This window comes from Parasteatoda tepidariorum, chromosome 4 (genome assembly GCF_043381705.1).
Source record: "Parasteatoda tepidariorum isolate YZ-2023 chromosome 4, CAS_Ptep_4.0, whole genome shotgun sequence".
In the NCBI taxonomy this organism is placed as follows: Eukaryota; Metazoa; Arthropoda; class Arachnida; order Araneae; family Theridiidae; genus Parasteatoda; species Parasteatoda tepidariorum.
The window spans coordinates 92,950,134-92,967,889 of record NC_092207.1 but is presented as its reverse complement, the minus strand read 5'-3'; the positions used below and the strand labels follow the sequence as shown (position 1 = coordinate 92,967,889).

The 17,756-nt window shown below is 29.9% G+C and overlaps 1 protein-coding gene across 1 annotated transcript in view; it reads left to right on the top strand.

Moving 5' to 3' along the window:
• The window catches only part of LOC107455277 (teneurin-m-like), a 445,997-nt gene that overhangs the window by 146,762 nt on the left and 281,479 nt on the right, over positions 1-17,756 (top strand). The gene's annotated exons all lie outside the window — the stretch shown is intronic.

Sequence of the window (17,756 nt, the reverse complement as noted above, 5' to 3'; positions counted from 1 at the left end):
CTATTGTTTTTGATACTAAACCACTTACTAAATGAACAAAAATATTTTGTGTTTGGATAAAAAAGAAAGTTCTTGTTTATTGAAACGAAATTGTAGTACGTCTATTTCAATACCCTTTTTGTGCCTTATTCATATTGATTTGTCTCCTTCATACGACGCACAAAATATACCCTATTTTCATTAAAATGTTTAAAATTGTTTATGTAAGAAGGTAACGTTCGACTTGAAAATCATTCCGAAAGAAGACTTTAAAAGTTGTTTCTGAAACTCCTAGATATGAGTACAGGTGCTCATTATATAAATTGCATATTACAAACGACGTTGAATTCTGAGTTTACGACTATTAATGTTCAACTCCGCAACCTTGTAGTTTTGAACCCATTCCAGAAGACAAGGAAACTCTTGAATCAAGCATTGAGACAAACTAATCTTCATGAAGGAATTTTTGGCTGGAACTAACCCATATTTGGTTTACATGGTGAAGAAAACTACAAAAAACTCCCACGATTAGCCATGATCCGTCTACCACTCAGGATATTTTACGTCAGCACTAAGTTAATGTTCTTCTAAAATGTCAAAAGCAAGAAATGCGATTTTTTTTGTTGAAATTTTGTAGATTCTTTTTGTTTTGGAAAAGGAGGTTTGAAAGATGTGTGAGGCTTATCGGAATAAAAGGTCAGCCTGTTGTTAGGAGGTCGAAGTTATGCTGAGTATCTCGTACCATGATAAAGTGAGACAGTGATCCAGGAGAATGCAAACGATGTAGGTTTTTCAGTACCCTAAATATATTGGGGGATGAGCCTGAAGAAGACTGACTAATATTCCATCCACTAAACACAAGAGAATATAAATGCCTAAAACTATTTTTTTTGCTAAAGAAGAAACGTCTCAATGCCACGACAACCTTGTTCACCGATCCATAAAACATGCAGATCTAAATCATAGTTGGGTATATTATAAAATAAAAAGTATCCATCTTGTAAAACGCTCTAAATCACATTTCACAAAACTAGAAAATCACAACTATATTACCGACGACATAATACAGATGAAACTTTTCATCCATTTCTGAAGAAATATTTGCTCAAAGAAATCTTTCAATTTCTAATAAAACATTTGTATTACTCATCCACTTGCTGCTGAAATGACAAATAAAAAAAATGAACAGATATATATATATTTTACAAAAAAAATCAAAGAAAGAAATTTTGTTCCGTGACATATTGTCAAAATTTTGAAACAAAAAACTATTCTCAAAATTCCATTCTTTCTATATGTTGTGTAAGAACTTTAGATTTCTTCTTTTTCTCAAATGCAAATACAGTTACATGTTTTCTTAGCTTTGATATTAAAATCTGAATCGATACCTGAGGGAAGACGTTGAAATATTGGATCAAAAACTGGATTTAAGTTCAGCCAATATTGGCATCTCTTATGGATAAATCTTATTCATTTTGCCTTTTTTTTACTTTTGAACATTACTTGCTCAAAAATGAATATTTTTGGCTTTAACAATACCTGAAGGGAACACTAACAGAGTTTTTGAACGAATTTGGACACAAGAAAGAGGATGACATATTTGAAAAATATTTTTATACTTTTCGTATAAGCAAAATGAAATTTTATTGCTTTTTAAAGAGTATTACTTAACGTTTATTATTTACCTTGTATCTTTTCAATTTGATAGTTATTGTAAATTTTACTTCTATGTATTAGCGAGACTAACTTTTTCGTTAGCGAAAACGTACTTTACTTATTTTTTGAATACTTAACTACAGGCTTGTTTGCGATTTCAAATGTGTTGGAGTTTTTTATTATTTGATCAATCCTTGTGATAGTCAAAGACTTAATTATTTTATTCTATTATTTAATTCATTATTTATCTCCTCTGGATGATATTTTCTCTTCTCAGTTATCGTAAGTAGATGAATCATTTTCCAGAGAGTATACAATTGTCTCATATGCTTTTATTTTATTTAGCTATTATGTCAATTAAATATTGAATATCATTTCTATTGTTTCTATATGTTTAAGTTATTAGAAGTGTATAATATATCGTTCATAAGTCATTTTTTAATTTTTCGAAATTTCCTAATACTTTTTAAAGGACTTAACTGCAATCTTGTTTGCAATTTCAGATGTGTCTGATTCTTTTTCTTTACCATTGACACAACTTTGTAATAGTCAAAAACTTCTTGGTTATTTTACTCACTTATTTATTTGATTATTTACGTAGTTATTTACACTTCTTGGCTAGTTTAAAAAAGTGCATCATTCTTTGGAAAGTAAACATTTGTTTTACTTTCCATTATTTATTTTTTGTTCAGTTTTTTCAACTATCAAGTCATGCAAATTACATATTATACATATTTTGTTTTCGAAAGTTATTAGAAATGCATAAATTATTCTTCAATAGCCTTTTTTAATTTTTTACAATTCTCCAAATACGTATTAAATACTTAACTTGTTGGCGATTTTAAATGTGTTGACTTTTTTTCTATTGATCCAATCTAAGTCATTTTGCTCTCTTATTTATTTGATTATTTATCTCTTAAATATTTAGTTATTTACTCTTCTTAATTTTTTAATCAGATTTGTCATTCTCCAGAAAGTATACATTTGTCCCCCCATTCTATTAAGTCACGCAAATAACATGTTGTATATATTTTTTTGCTAAATATTAAAGTTATTAGAAATGTATACTATACCCTTTATTAGCTTATTTATTTTTCACAATTCCCCAAAATATTTTGTCTCTTTGTCACTTTATCTTTACTGACTCTTAATATAAATATTATTATTGAATAAAATGTCAACAAATATCTTATCCTTCGAACTGTTTATTCTTCGTATTCAGGTAAATCATGATAAAGTTTCCAATTAAAAATTGAAAACCTTTATGTCCAAATCAGTTATAAATAAGTAATTATCCATGTCAATTATAAATAGTTTGATTATTTTCTTCCGTACTATCAGAATTCCATACTTTATAGACTAGTTAAGGTTTATATTTATTGGTTTTTTTAAAAGCTTATTTAAACAGAACATTGAGTTTATTTTACGAACAAATTCATGCAGAATTCTATTTTTTAAAACTTATATCCTTCTGTCACAGACATAACTGTGCCCTCGTTAAAATATAAAATAAATTATAAATATTGCCCTTATCTTAAATAATGAAATAAATTGTTTCCTCAAATGAAGTGTTTAAATTGTTTCAATTCAAAGGAGTTTTTAATAGTCTTTCATGGTAGTCAAAACAGACTTGGTAAATATTATGTCACAAATTTAACCTTCCGTTAGTCGCGCACTTGTTTCCGACATGGTTAATCGCGTTGCACCTATGAGGTGTTTCTGATTTTTTGAAAGCCAAATGAAATTTAGTCTAGTTTAAATAGTTAATTGTTACCAATTTAAGACTCTTTACAGAGATAAATATCAAAAAATTTATTTAGCGAAGTACCGAAGATAAATTTTTCTTGCTCCCGCGTCGGATCTCTTCTTCCATCACAAGATGTTCAACCAATTGACGCAAGAAGGTTCTGCGGTTTTTTACTCCGTAACCATTTTCTGTGTATATAATTTGATCATTTATACCTGCTACGTTGAGTAGGACAGAAAATGAGATAAAATATATATATTTAATTCATAAAAATTTTATATCCATAATACTTGCGTCAATGGTCGCGTTGCACCAGAGGGGTGATTTGAGCGGTTCCAACTCTCCATCGACACGTTCTAAGGTCGGTTTTACACGGACATTTGAGTAATCCAAAGTTAGGAACATAACATTAGGCTCGACCCCCGGAAAAATCTATTGACGGCAAAGGAGGTGGAAATGCAGTAGGGATGCACCTGTGAGGTGCGCGCGACTAACGGAAGGTTAAAAAAGAAGTGCGCTTTATATTTTTGAATGTCAAACTTATTGAAAAATCATCCATAAACAGTAATTATTTGAGTAAAGTTTCTGAAAAATTATTTTGCATGAATTTTTTTATCTGTTTAATTTTCAAAATGATGCATCTAAAAACATTAGTTTGCTGAGCAAAATTTTCAAAATTTTAAATTGCTTTATTGAACTTAGCTCCGCATGAACGTCTCAGGTTAGAGGATATTTTTATTTTAGAACGAAAATTTCCTAGTAAAATGAAAAACTTTAAAAAAATTAACTATAATCTTTAATTTTTTTATCTTAAGTCTATGAATATTTTCTGCTCTATTAATCGTGTAGTAATAGTGTTAACGATGTAATGAGAAGAAAAAAACATTTCAGTACAAATACCTTTTTAAATCCATATATATATATATATATATATATATATATATATGTAATGTTATGATAGATAGTTGAAGAGAATTAGGCGAATACATTTAGAAAGGCATTTTATTACGTTCTATTAAGTTTTGAAGACAGTGTTCGTTGGCTATATACAATGATGGCTTCCCCATTCAGGGATTGTTTGGATTTGGCCTAGATTTATCTAGCCGTGGAAAATATGAAAAAGACGCGGATTTTTTGCTGTCCCGATATTTTATATTGAGGTTCTAAAAAGGGAGGTAATTGCAAGGATCTTCTTATCTCAATGAAACGTCATTCAATTGATAAAATTTAGAGATTTTGATTCGCTAAAAGGATATCGCCACTCTGACGGTGGGAAGTTTCTGGGACTATTTTAATGCGTACTTTATCTGCGAATTATTGCCCTTTAACTTCAGAAAATAATCTTTTATCTGGCCTTATCTGGTACATCTTGACTTTTTATGGCTCTTTGTGAGAGACCGACTTCTACATCTTAAACTTGATAAGAAACATATGTTTTAAGCTTATCAGTTAATATAGAAAGACTCGCATGAGAAATTCTATATTACATTCTATAAGCACAATTCTTAAATAAATTCTTAATTCTATAAGCACATGAACCTGTGATTGGTAAATTGTATTAAAGAGAAAGTCAAGAAACGACTGTGTCTTCTCTCATGGATGAATCATCTATTAAAACTTTCTAGAACATCTACGTTGTAGTCGGCATTGTCGGTTTGTCTTTGAAGTAAAAGCTTAGCGAACCACACCATTTGCTTGGCAAACAGTCAGCATTGTTTAAAGTTTCGTGTTTTTTCAGTTTCGGAAAGCGCTCCTTTTGCAATTTAAAACTTCGTTTATGTATCACGTTAAATATATTCTTGTTTCTTCTCCATTTTGGTAAAGTTTAAAACGGAACTCGATCCTGCAATTTAGATCAAAAATAAATTTCATCATATTTCAAGAAGTGGATTCAGATCAGAATTACGTTAAATCTGGCATTCTGACGTTACTGGTGCTTGAAGTAGACTGAAATCTGAGAGTCACTCAAACTATGTTTTTTCGAGAGCCTGATAGTCAATCCCACTAACTTCTTCCAAGCATAAATGACCAATAAAGGGAGAATAAAGATGTTAAATTCATGACTTTTTATGCACGTATTGTATGACAATAATTGTAAGCTATTTTACAGATTTCTTATGCTTTTTGCGAAAAACTCAAAAGTAAAAGAAACAGGCAAAAAAGCATTTTTTTCGTAGACTATAATATAAATAAAATTAGTTTGGTATTAATCTGTTTTATGCTTTGAAAACTATTATTGACCGCTTTCTATTATAATTTTGTAAAAAAGAAAAAAGAAACAATATTACACAACTTTGAATTATCTTAAGTTGATCTTGAACTTGGCATTGCAAAATAAACCGGCTCTTGGAAATGTTGCTCACAGTCTTTTTAAGATAGTATAAAAAGGAAATATTTATTGTAACAAAACATTTCTTTTTAATGCAGTACCATTTAAAGAATTGTACAGCATTACCGTTCAGAGAAATATCTGTATATAAATAAATCATCCATTTCGTCTGCGTCATGATTTTATCGCTAAAAGAAGTTTAAGAAAAAAGTTCTTTTCGAATGCCACTTTCTCAAAAATATGATTCGGAAAAGAAGAAATAGGAAATAAAGATCAGTTTTACTATTCGAGCGATTAAAAAAACATATATTTTACCAGCCTTCATCCCTCTTTCTTACGATTTGCACCTAACTCTGTAAGTAGCGCCACCTATTAATCAGCGTCAACTTCACCTGGTCCGCTCACAATCCTCAAAAGATCATTAGTCCGCTACGTCTCTCGTGAGTCTTTCTTCCCGAGCAAATAAATGACTTCAACTTCCACTTCTATTTCTTTGGCTTGCTTCTATTCCTCTGAAAGCAGGCACGTAAGCCATCTCCTTATGTGCATCGAAACTCTTTTAATTTGTATTTCCGGGATTTTCTTGGGGAGTCATAATAATGAGAGATTTCTCGAATTGATCGTTTGCAATTAAAAGATCGTGGGAGGTCAAATAAAAAAAAAGGTATGGGAGGAAACTTTCAGCATTAAAAAATTATTTTCCCAAAGAAGGTTTGATAATGATGATGATGTGTTCCTTATGGATTTTTTTTAAAAAAAGAAAAAAACTTAAGATTTCCGTCTCAATACCTATTATTAGATTAGATAATAGTACATAATCGTATTTTGAAATAAAAGCAGACTGTTATTAATTTTTGACTAATTAAACCTTATAATTCTTACCGAATGAATGATGGAAAAATTATGAAAATAAATAAAAAGGTGAAACTAATATTCTAAAAATTAAAGATATGTGTACTCATTTTTACTTTTAGTTTCTTAAAAAAAAATTTTTTATTTAAAATTCTTTAATATAAAAAAAAATTCTAATTTATAAAATGAAGTAAATAAAAAGTACTGTTGAAGTTGTATCAAGCAGTTATAATTCAAAGGAAGCGAGTATTTAAAATAAAACATGGATAGGATTTAAACCTTCCACTCACAAACACACGAATGGCTGTTTTGTCAGTTAAAGATTAAAGAATTCATTGATAGATGCGATTCTAGAAATCATTAAAATAAAAAACCACGTGTTTTTATTTTTACAGTGTATCTAAATCTATAATTATAATGCTATTACGTTATTACTTTTTTTTAATCAAGTCCCCTATGTTGCTGTTCCTAATGACACTTGGACAAGCCAAGCTCACTAGACATTACCCTTGCAAATTGAGTCAGGTAGGCATGTCTTTCGTTTGAAAAGAGAGCATTGTTAGGGTGAAAGTGTAACTTAGCTCAAAACCCCAGAATAATTATCAGAATCACTCATTCGTTGGACCACTTTCACATTTTAGAAAGGGAAGTATATTTTATCCAGACCCCAGTACCGACCACGAGACTTTTGATTCCACAGAGAGTATACAGGCACGTACAGTGCGTGTACTTAGTGGATGTTAAAGGCTTTGAGAAGTCCGATGGTCTAACCATTGTTTTACCACTGCCCGATATCCCATACAATTCATATTTTTAATCGAAATGATTTAATTTTTTTTCCTTCTAAAATCACATTTTTAGAACCTGTAAACATTGCCTTTCATAATAACTCTAAAAGCCTACTTTGAAATTCACAAATTACTATTGCAAACTTTAACGATGGTTTCTATCTTTAGTTCAATAACAAAGTTTTTATCATTCTTTATATTTTAATTTAGATCAAAGTGAATTAATACTATCTGAACAATCATGAGCTCTGCGATGTTCCTGTAACTTATCTAAAAAATTATCTCTAATTGACGGAGAAAATTTTAAATGATTCAAAAGAATAAATTTAGAACTTCGACAATTTTCTGAACCAAAATTTATCTTAAGAAAATCTATCTTTAGTGAAGAAACTGTTTTATTCTTTCTTCATTAGTTTAACTTGTCAAAACCTTTGAACCGTTTTTTTTAAAAAAAGCTAAAATATGTTGCATCTGCTATTTAAGTGTTAAATATGATAGTTGAGTATTTGTTCCTATCTGTTAGTCGCTAGTTAATCTGTAAATTCTTCTTTCATAGTTTTTTAATCTTTTCTAAAATTAAAAGCTTCTTAAATTTTTATTAAAATCCATTTGCCAAATTTCTACTTATAGCAACTGTACTTTTAAACGAAATAAGCTCATGCAGTATATAAAATTAGTTTTCTAACAAATTTTGCGACTTTTCCGTCTTTCTGACTATATCAAATAATGACACTAATTTACCTTTTCCCTGGAAACAAATAAGGAAAGTAATGAAATTACGCTTTCATAAGTTAAGATACGCACATGCATTCTAAAATACGAAGATTGTCATTTCGCTGCGATAGCTAGGAAATTACATTGCCGTCGCATAGAAATTAAAAAACAAAAGTATCCACCTTTTCCATGTTCGCTAGCTACTATGCCTCACTTCAATTAAATTTATCCGATTCGAAGTGGCAACACGGCTGTTAGTTACATGATGCTGCCACCAGTAGTCCTAAGACGTATATCTCGTGTTTCAGCGAAACTTAAGTCTTTCGTCTGCCTCAGCACAAAATGAAATGTTCTCGAACAAGAAGAACGAAAAAACAGTCACGTACAGCAGTTTTCGCATTCGAATCATTGATTTCTGTCGAATAAAATGTGAATTTCTTCGCGGGCAATTGCAATTAGCTGCAAAACGAAATCAAGTAATAAAAGACAAAAGAAAAATAAAGCGGCAAAGCTTTTCCTACCAGCTGCCAGAGGGCGCTAAATGTGGGCTTCTCTTTTAATTCAATTACTTTGAATGTCAGTAATGGAGTAAATTCTTACATCTGGGCCGCTTTAATTTGCCTTAATTACTTGTAGCAGCGTGAAATTTTCCTTCACAGTAAGTTAAATTATTCAATTACTTCAATAAAGTGATACATAAATGCCAGAATTCATGACAAAGAACAATTTAATTCACTAAAACAACTTCTTTTACACATCGAAATGAATTGAGTTTTATTTCTCAATTCTTAATTTTCGAAAAATAACATGAAAGAAAATTAAACACATCGGCAAGTATTTTAATGCTAGGCAAATGTTTAAATGTTTGTAAAATTAATAGAAAAATCAACATTTGTTTTGTGTTTAGTTTGAATCATCTTTGAAGGGATAATATTTGCAGCAAACATATTTGAAACAGAAAATTTTAAACTTATTTAGATTTTAAGCCAACGTTTGATGTTTCTTAAAGTTAAAATTAAACAATATTGAATCAGCTGAAAATTTATTTTTAAACACAATAGTTAGCAATCTTCTTATTTCTTTTAACTTCTTAATATTGTATTTATGAATTTCTGTTAAATCTATAGAACTTGATTCTAATTCACAAATAAAGTAAGGTAAATTATAAAAAATAAATATTGGCTATTACAAATGACGTTTGAACTCGCTTGAAAAAAAGCACGCAAGGCTTAATATATAAGGGTAATAAGCGCTGAATCTTAAAAACCATACATATTGATGAATGTCGCCTAAACAACACAAGAAGTACAGATAGAACAAAGAGCTAAATTACACTTATGCCCAAAGTGAGATTCGAACCTGAAACCTTTCAGGTTCGAATCCTTGATAGGAGTACATGTCAGTCAGCTTGTTTCGATATTTTTTTCCGATCGTTTAGTCTTCATTCAAGTTTCGTCATTCTAGTTACCTATCTCCCACAATGCACTCGATGAGGTTCCGAACATGTTCGTGAATTCTTAAATATATGACGAGAATGCATTCTCGTCATATATTTAAGAATTCACGTTTTATCACAAATCACGTGATTTCGTGACGAAAGATTCTCAATCTTTACGAAAAACAGACTAAAAATTGCTGAATGGTCAAAAGTGAGAGTTATATATATATATATATATACTTCCTGATAANCAATATATATTAAAGGGGCCCTGGTGTCCCTTCTGCGTCAAAGGTTTAATAGAAAGATGAGAAAAATACTAATTTAACATACTGTCATGATTGTGCAAAAAATTGTTCCAAATAGCTTATAGAATGGTTTTCAAATGAGCTACATCGTCAGTATTTTTTTCTAACATCCCTAATATTTGAGTAATGATTTACGCTGAATCATAATATCTGAAAAATTTGAGTAATAATAATAATTATGAGATAAGTTTCAACTTAAGGTTCCCATTCAGACAGAACAATGCTTTTGTTTCCTCCATTTCAACATACGGAGAATTATATCTCTAGAATTTCCTTATTTTTACAAAAACTAATTAATATTATTGAATCTATTTTTTTTACCCATTGAAATGTGCTCTATAAAATCTAGTTACCAAGTTTTAATATTTGAATCTTAAGTTTTTTAAAACTACTTAAGTTAAATTTAAGTTTAAAACTACTTAACTTTAGTAAAGTTTTAAAACTACTTCGCATTTTTAAAATTTAAATTTTAGTCTATGTGCAATAAAACTGATTTCAATGATTAAAATTAAACAAAAATTATTCAAAAATGTCAAATTGTTATTTTATAAATAAGGAAATTTCGGACATATAATTTCCCGCATGTTGACAGGAAGAAAATTCTTTTTTCTATGAAAAAGGGGCCATTAACATTTAAAAAAAACTCATTTTATTGTTTTCCTTCAGAACTTTATGAATTAAATGATACGTGTGGCTTGAACAATGAGGTTTGTTGCATTTTTTTATTTTTTATATATGAGTGGTACTCTGGTTGTTTTTATCCGTGGTTGAACAATCAACCCAATTTCGAGATTACGACTACTAATTTTGAACACCGTAGCCTCGTAACTTTGAATTAATCCAGAAGACAAGGAAACTCCTGGATCAGTACCCCCAGAGGTATTGATTTGTTATGAAGGACTTTGCGACTAGACAGATTTAAAGTGTATCAGTCACCATTTACTACACGGGGAGTCTTCGGCCGGCCTGATATCGAACCCACGAACTCTTGGAAATGGGCCTAGTGCTGCAACAACCAGGCTATCCCGGCACCCTTTTCTGGTTTCTTATAAAAAGGATGCCTTCAACACAAATATTATTACGTGCACAATGTAATATAATTATAAATTAAGTTAAGCGCAAAAAGTTCAGGAATTTAATAAAAAAGCCGGAAAATCACTTCGGATCAAGGTTGCTTAAATTCAGTTTAAGAAAAAGTGTTTTTTTTTTTTTTTTTTTTTTTTTTTTTTCTTTTTGGAGACGNTTTTTTTTTTTTTTTTTTTTTTTTTTTTTTACTGTAAATGATTAGAGTTTCATCAAAAACTCACTAGTCAATAGCGAAACATTTGCGATTATAATCTAAACATAAATTGTACATATTGTCGAAACGGCAGCATTTTTAAATATGCGAAGTATACTTTCGAATAATTATAGATATATGAGTTAGAAATCAAATATTATACTTCTTGAACATTGCCGAGTTAAAAATTAAGTTCGCGATTTTTTTCACCGAAAACATAAATTCCTCAAGAAAAGAAGAAAAGCTGGAGCTTTACTCTAAAAAATATGACCATGATATGAGTGATTTTATATTTTATTAGAATGTGCTCTTGCTTTATTTCTAAACACAACCATCCTTACAAATACCATCCTTCGATTCAAAAGTAGGTAATCAATGCTGGTTTGAATGCTTTTACAAATTGTTGTAAATGAACTGCATAAAGCCAATCGTTGGCATCAAAGAAATCAGTTTTCCTCCATTCTGTCGAAAATGGTAACCCTATAGCAAAATACGCCATAACAGGATCCATGCGGGAACCATAGGATATCCCATCGCAAGCCGTTACACTCTATAAATTTGCCGCCAGAATAGCACCGGCGCGCCTTAATGGCACGCGCTTATCATCCCTCAGGCTCTACAGGTTTCTTTATGGCCTCACCAGCATTACGACACAAGCATAACTCCAAATTGTCTTCCCTCTTCCTTCTTAAATTCAGATTCCCACCCTCACAATTCAATGAATTGATAATGATGCCACCGTAGGGTGTTGGGTTATTGATAGGGAAACTACATTGTTTTTCCCTGCGCTGGGGAATCATAAAATGAAGACCCAATTTATGAATCAGTTTCGCGTTGATTTTGGGGTCAAAAAGATATTCCATTTCGGCAAGAAAACGCTAGTTAGGGGAAATATTTGTCAGGAAATTTTGAACTGAAACAGAATTTTGGATGGGGATTTAGTTAATGAGTTCAGATTGATGAGGTGGATCTTTCTTTCAGAAAAGTAGAATTAACTTGATTTTTAAGCAAAAAAATTTATTCCGAATCTGGTTAAATACTACACCATCTATTAGTTAAAAACTTTTTACTTTAAAAGAAAACGTTTTCTTCTTTTTCTCATGAAATAACATTTCATATATTCTTTTATGATGAAATCAAAATATAAAGGAGGATCTAAAGTGTTTCTTAAAATTCTGATTAATATTCTGTTTAGATAATTAAATATTCCCAACAAAAATAATAAGATAACGCGATGCTTGCAAGTAAAAATTTTAGCATATACAGTCCTCTCAGAGGAGAATACGGAATGGATTTTACAAATTTTAAAAAAATAATGAATAAAATATTGCAGCGTTACATTGGAGATGATGCAGTCTTGGTTATGGGTGGTTTCGATTAAAACATATTGATGTGGTTACATATTGTGGTATGTTATTGCATCAACTCCTGTAGCACACGAAAATACTTACATGATAATAACTTTTTTTTAAAAAAATAATACGGTTGGTTAGCCCCTAAATATCCTGTGAACTTTCAAAACTTTAAAAGTTTCCATAGAGTTTAGTCAATTTAACTATTGGAAATATATAGAGTGTGTGGCATTCCTTGATGTTATTAACCTATGAATGTTCTATGCCAGAGTTTCATGGAGAAACGGTTTGTGGCTTATTTAAATGGATGGAAAAATTTACAGCCTAGTTTTGCGTCTTTTTTGGTATACAAACTGTCTCCTCGATTCCTACATGTAATATTTGTTTATTTATATCATATGACTTCAATTATTTTTAGAGTTTAGGGTTGCTAAAAATTGAAACTCTAGACAGGAACCCGCTTGTTTTTGAAAAAAACATATATTTTAAGGAATACTGAGCTGTTGAGCTATTCTCGAATCATGCAATTTCCTACTTTAGAGATTTTAATTCCTAGAAGGATCGTGTTATTTAAAACAGAAGTATTTTTTTAATATCTAAAGTTAAAGTTTAAGCCAATAACCCAATAATCAACAACGAGTGGGGGAAAAAATGAAGCACAAACTTCTTCTACTACTTATATTTGACTGATAATCACGTATGACCCCCCCCCCCCAAAAAAAAAANCCAAAAAAAAAAATTCCAAAGCATTTTTTGATACGTCATTTCATATATAATTCTATTCTGTAAACTTAATTAGTCAAAAATTCAGAATTTTTATTTGAAAACCTGTTTTATGTGCTCCAAATATCAAGTAAATAGAGATAAAAATGTTATTAAAAAAATGCTTTTTAAATGAATTTCGGCATGTCTAGTAAGCAAACTATGTTTAGAAAAAAATCGAATAATAAATATAAATGAAAATTGAAACGATAATCACGATATAAATAAAGAAATAAAAGAATAAAATTCTGAAAAAAAATTGCTCTTCCTTTGTTATTTGTTATCCTTCTTGCATCTTTCATTTTAAAGAAAATGTTTTAAGCACATTTAAAAAATATTTATTAAAATAAAGCTTTCAACGCTTTATGAAAGATAAAGGCACTAATCGAAAATTCATGTAGCAATATTATTGCACCAGAAAAATTCAACTGAAAAGGTTATTAAATCATTAAGAAAATCTAACAATGTTTTTAATGTCATAAAATTTCACACAAGGAAATAATCTTTTTATACGGTTTCTCAAACTATAAACAAAGCCTTTACCAGCAGCTGCGCAAAACAATACGAAAAATTATATTATTTATCTTCGAGAGCACATTTTCAAAAAGAATTATTCGATAGTGTAGTCGATAACAACAGCAAAAAAAATCACACAAACCAGAGAAATAAATTCTTTACGCATTCGACAGTCCTCTGGAGGAGAACGTCTGCCCCGACGGGGATCCCTTTCGAACAGGAAAAAGGAGAATATATATAAAAGAATAACAATAAATTCCGGAAAATAAATAAAACGCTGAAAAGCTGAGAAAAAAAGGCAATGCTTTTCGAGAGAAACCACACACTGCGGACTGATTGGGAACTGAGAAATCGAAAAACTTTATTTTTCATCAGATTTCCTTTAATAGTGGAGGGAAAAAAAGATACGGAGAATGAAATATCGAGAGAAAAAAAATACCAAATCAAGTTATATGTTGGCAAAACTAAGTTAAGATTCGAGACGAAATTTAACGTTCTTCTGACTATATTGTTCTGATATGATTTTTTTCCTTCTTAAACTTCCGTTCTTTCTTATCTGGGTATTTTTAAAAGGTCCCCTATGGGTCTAGGTTTCGATTTCTATTGGACGAATGGATATGTCAACAGAGCTTTTCCTTTTTCTTTGAATTCGTCGACGAACAAAAGCAGGAAGAGAACACTTAAACTCAGCGCCAAGTGCAAACCTTTCTTCATCAATGGTTTGAAGATTTCTGTGTGTGTTGTTTAACAGGAATGAAGTGGTAAAAGAAGTATCAAATAAGTTGGCGTGGGGGTGCATATTCGTTTATTTCTTTAAAGATAGTGATAAAAATTTATTTTGGATTCTATAAGGAGAAAAAGGACTAATGTTGGAAATTTTTATAAACTGTCGAATAAATTTTTTTAATTATTGTTTCATAATATATCAATCATTTTATTATAGTTTGAGCCTTACACTTTATTTGAAAAGGCTTAAGATTGATTATTTTTTAATTTTTTATTTCCTTTTACAAATAACATTTGACAGCTAACCCATTTGTGAATTTATGGCTATCGATATTCAAATCAGATGTCTTTCATTTTGGATAGACCCAGGAGAATACTTGAACTCTTGGATTAGGCACGACGATTGATGGGATGATTTTTTGGATGGAACTAACCCACATTTGCTTTACACAAAGTGGAAAATCGTGAAAATACCTCGTAGTTTATGAGACGGAAAAGGAATTCTAACCAATGATCCGACTATTAAAAAATGGCTTCAGCACTATTAAAAAATTTCGTCAGCACTGTGATCGATGCAAGCTGGAAATAGTTTGATTCGAAAAGGCATGACTGTGATTCAAACTTAGGAAAATCAACTCTAAAAAAAGAGGAAAAAAAAAGAATTAATTTCATCCTTAAAAAGTCTATTTGTAACAATGTTCATTCAGATTAATATTTTGCCATTTAGGTATTGATTAAGAATTACGAACGGAATTTACTTACCTGTCAAAGAACTAAATATATTTATCTGTAAAAGAACCGAATATAGTTATCTGACTAAATCTATGGGCCGGGGACAGATTTCTATTCGACTAAAGGTCTTGTAAACTTTTCATTTTTCGTTTACTTTGACAACGCGTCAATGCTGGAAAAAAAACTCCTCAAATCGTTAAGCCTTTCTTCAAGAATCATTTAAACAGTTCGGAGTGTGGTATTTGACAAGAATAATATGGCAAAAGAATTATTATAAAAATTGGTTTCTGGATGCAGATTCAATCTTTCATTTGCACACAGATAAAAAAAAAAGGCAGTTTATTTCAGAATTTTGCCTATGTTGTTTCCTATTAAAACTGTTTTCTACATACGTGCATTTAAAAATCCTAAACGTTTTCTAATTTGCTTTAATTAAGTATAAGTTTATTTCTTTCTATTGTTCTAGAGAAAATTTTAAAAAAAGTCATCTGAATAAACCTGAAATAATATAAACTATTATTTATTTTATTTAATTAAGGTAATCCTATGTAATGCATACCGAAGAGTAATTTTTAAGAATTAGATTTGATATCTAAATTTTAAATTGACATTCGCAGTTACTCCAATATTTCTCTAACAAAACCCACATTTTTAAATTAAATAGAAATGAATAAATTATGGAAAAAATATTTTTAAACCATACCTATTTATAGTTAAACTAAAAGCTTATAAAACTTAAATTAGAGTACATAAATTTATATATTTATTTGTTTCATATTTTTAAGCACACTAAATTTCTGCCACCATCAGTTAAGTGTACCAATAATTAGATTTATTAAAGCTTCTTCCAATTAATATAATGTAACGCATGTAAGTTAAAAAAAATATGAGGAAATAGAAAATTTTTATTTTTGTTTTTAGTTGTTATCACTTGTTTTTCTTTCTAAAATTAAACGTCAATCAGCGCTTCAATAATGACCTAATAAGCATGCCTTTTATGTAATCTATTTTTTATATCTTTTATTCATGCAATCGGTTTTTAATTTTTTCATTCAATTAAAATTAATAAAACCTCAGTATTGATTTTCCTAAGCATTTTAGCTGACAGACTTCCTTCTCAAAAAGTATCCAGGGAGTAGATCAATCATTCATATATTAGGGTATTTGTAATTGGCAGTAAATTCAAGCTTGAAAAAAATATTCATTTTACAGTGAGGGGAGAAATCACTATGAAAATAAACATTAAGTAAGTAGTTTATTTACTTTCATGGCTAAGACATGTCTGTGATGAACGCTGTGATTGATTATTCTGGTTTTCAATCTGATGATTAGACCAGTTATTGCCAGTTTTCAATGCAATCGATAACCTTCAAATTGTTTCAAGACAGTCAGAGCTAATATTTAGTTTTTTGCTGGATTGTTGGTTAACAGCTAACGTTACTACGTCTTGAAATTAAAAAAATAGCGCATAGTTTATTTCAAGAGGGAGTTTCGTTGGTTGTAAGAAAATCGTTTGAAACAGATTATTTTGACACCAGTTATATTTTTATCTTCTCTGAAGACATCTGTGAAGTCAAACTCTAAGAATGGTGAGCTAATTTTTTTTTCTTTTGCAAAATTTACTTTTGATTCTTTTTGTTATTATTACGTTTGATATTTTCCACCTAATGTAATACTATTTCTAATAATAATTTTTCCCCTCAAATTTCATGGAATTATAAGAGATCTATGGACCTTTGCTTGAACCACACTATTTTAGGTGCTTAAAATGCCTAAGCTTCCACTCACTTTGTAGTTTACTTTTATATACCTTTCAAAGATGGTCCATGGACCTTTGTTTAAGTAGCACTGCGTTATAGATAGAAAATACTTAAGTTCTCACACACACTTAGTTTCCTCTAATATATATTTCGCAGATTTTGCGATAATATATTTAATTCCAAACTATTTCGTGTGATGGCCTCTCTAGTTGCGTTGTCCATAGCTGCACTTCAATTAATAGAGATTGGTTAGACATTATTGTGTACTCTGTACATGATTCGAACTATAAAAATTCCAGAATAAATTTCTATGAAGCATTTTACGAAGCAACAAACTAATTTGAATATTAAAAAGAAACGTGGAATTTCTTTCTATACAAATCATTATCTATAATGTTGATTGATAATTTGCATTTAAATTAAAGTTCTTAAAGTGGAAAAATGATGTAAGGGCTTGCATGTTTTTCAGTCAAAAGCCATTTTCCAAAAATAAAGAAATTAGAGCTTTGAGAAAGCTTGATCCTTAACACTTTGATCTTATTATTTAAGTTAAATAATAATGCGCATAAATTTTCTTTTTGAATAGCGCTACTTTTGAAATCGGCCTCGATATAATGAAAAAAAATATTTGTTTGTATTTATGAATTAATTCAGTAATTTGTCTTTAAATGAATACTTATGTTATGAGCTCAAATGAAAACTTAGCCCTTACACCTTCCATATGGCTTGTCACTGCATACAATGAGTTTCTATCTTCTTCTTAGTTTACTCAGTCAGAAATATTTTTTATCTCTCTTTAATTTATTTTCTGCATTAAA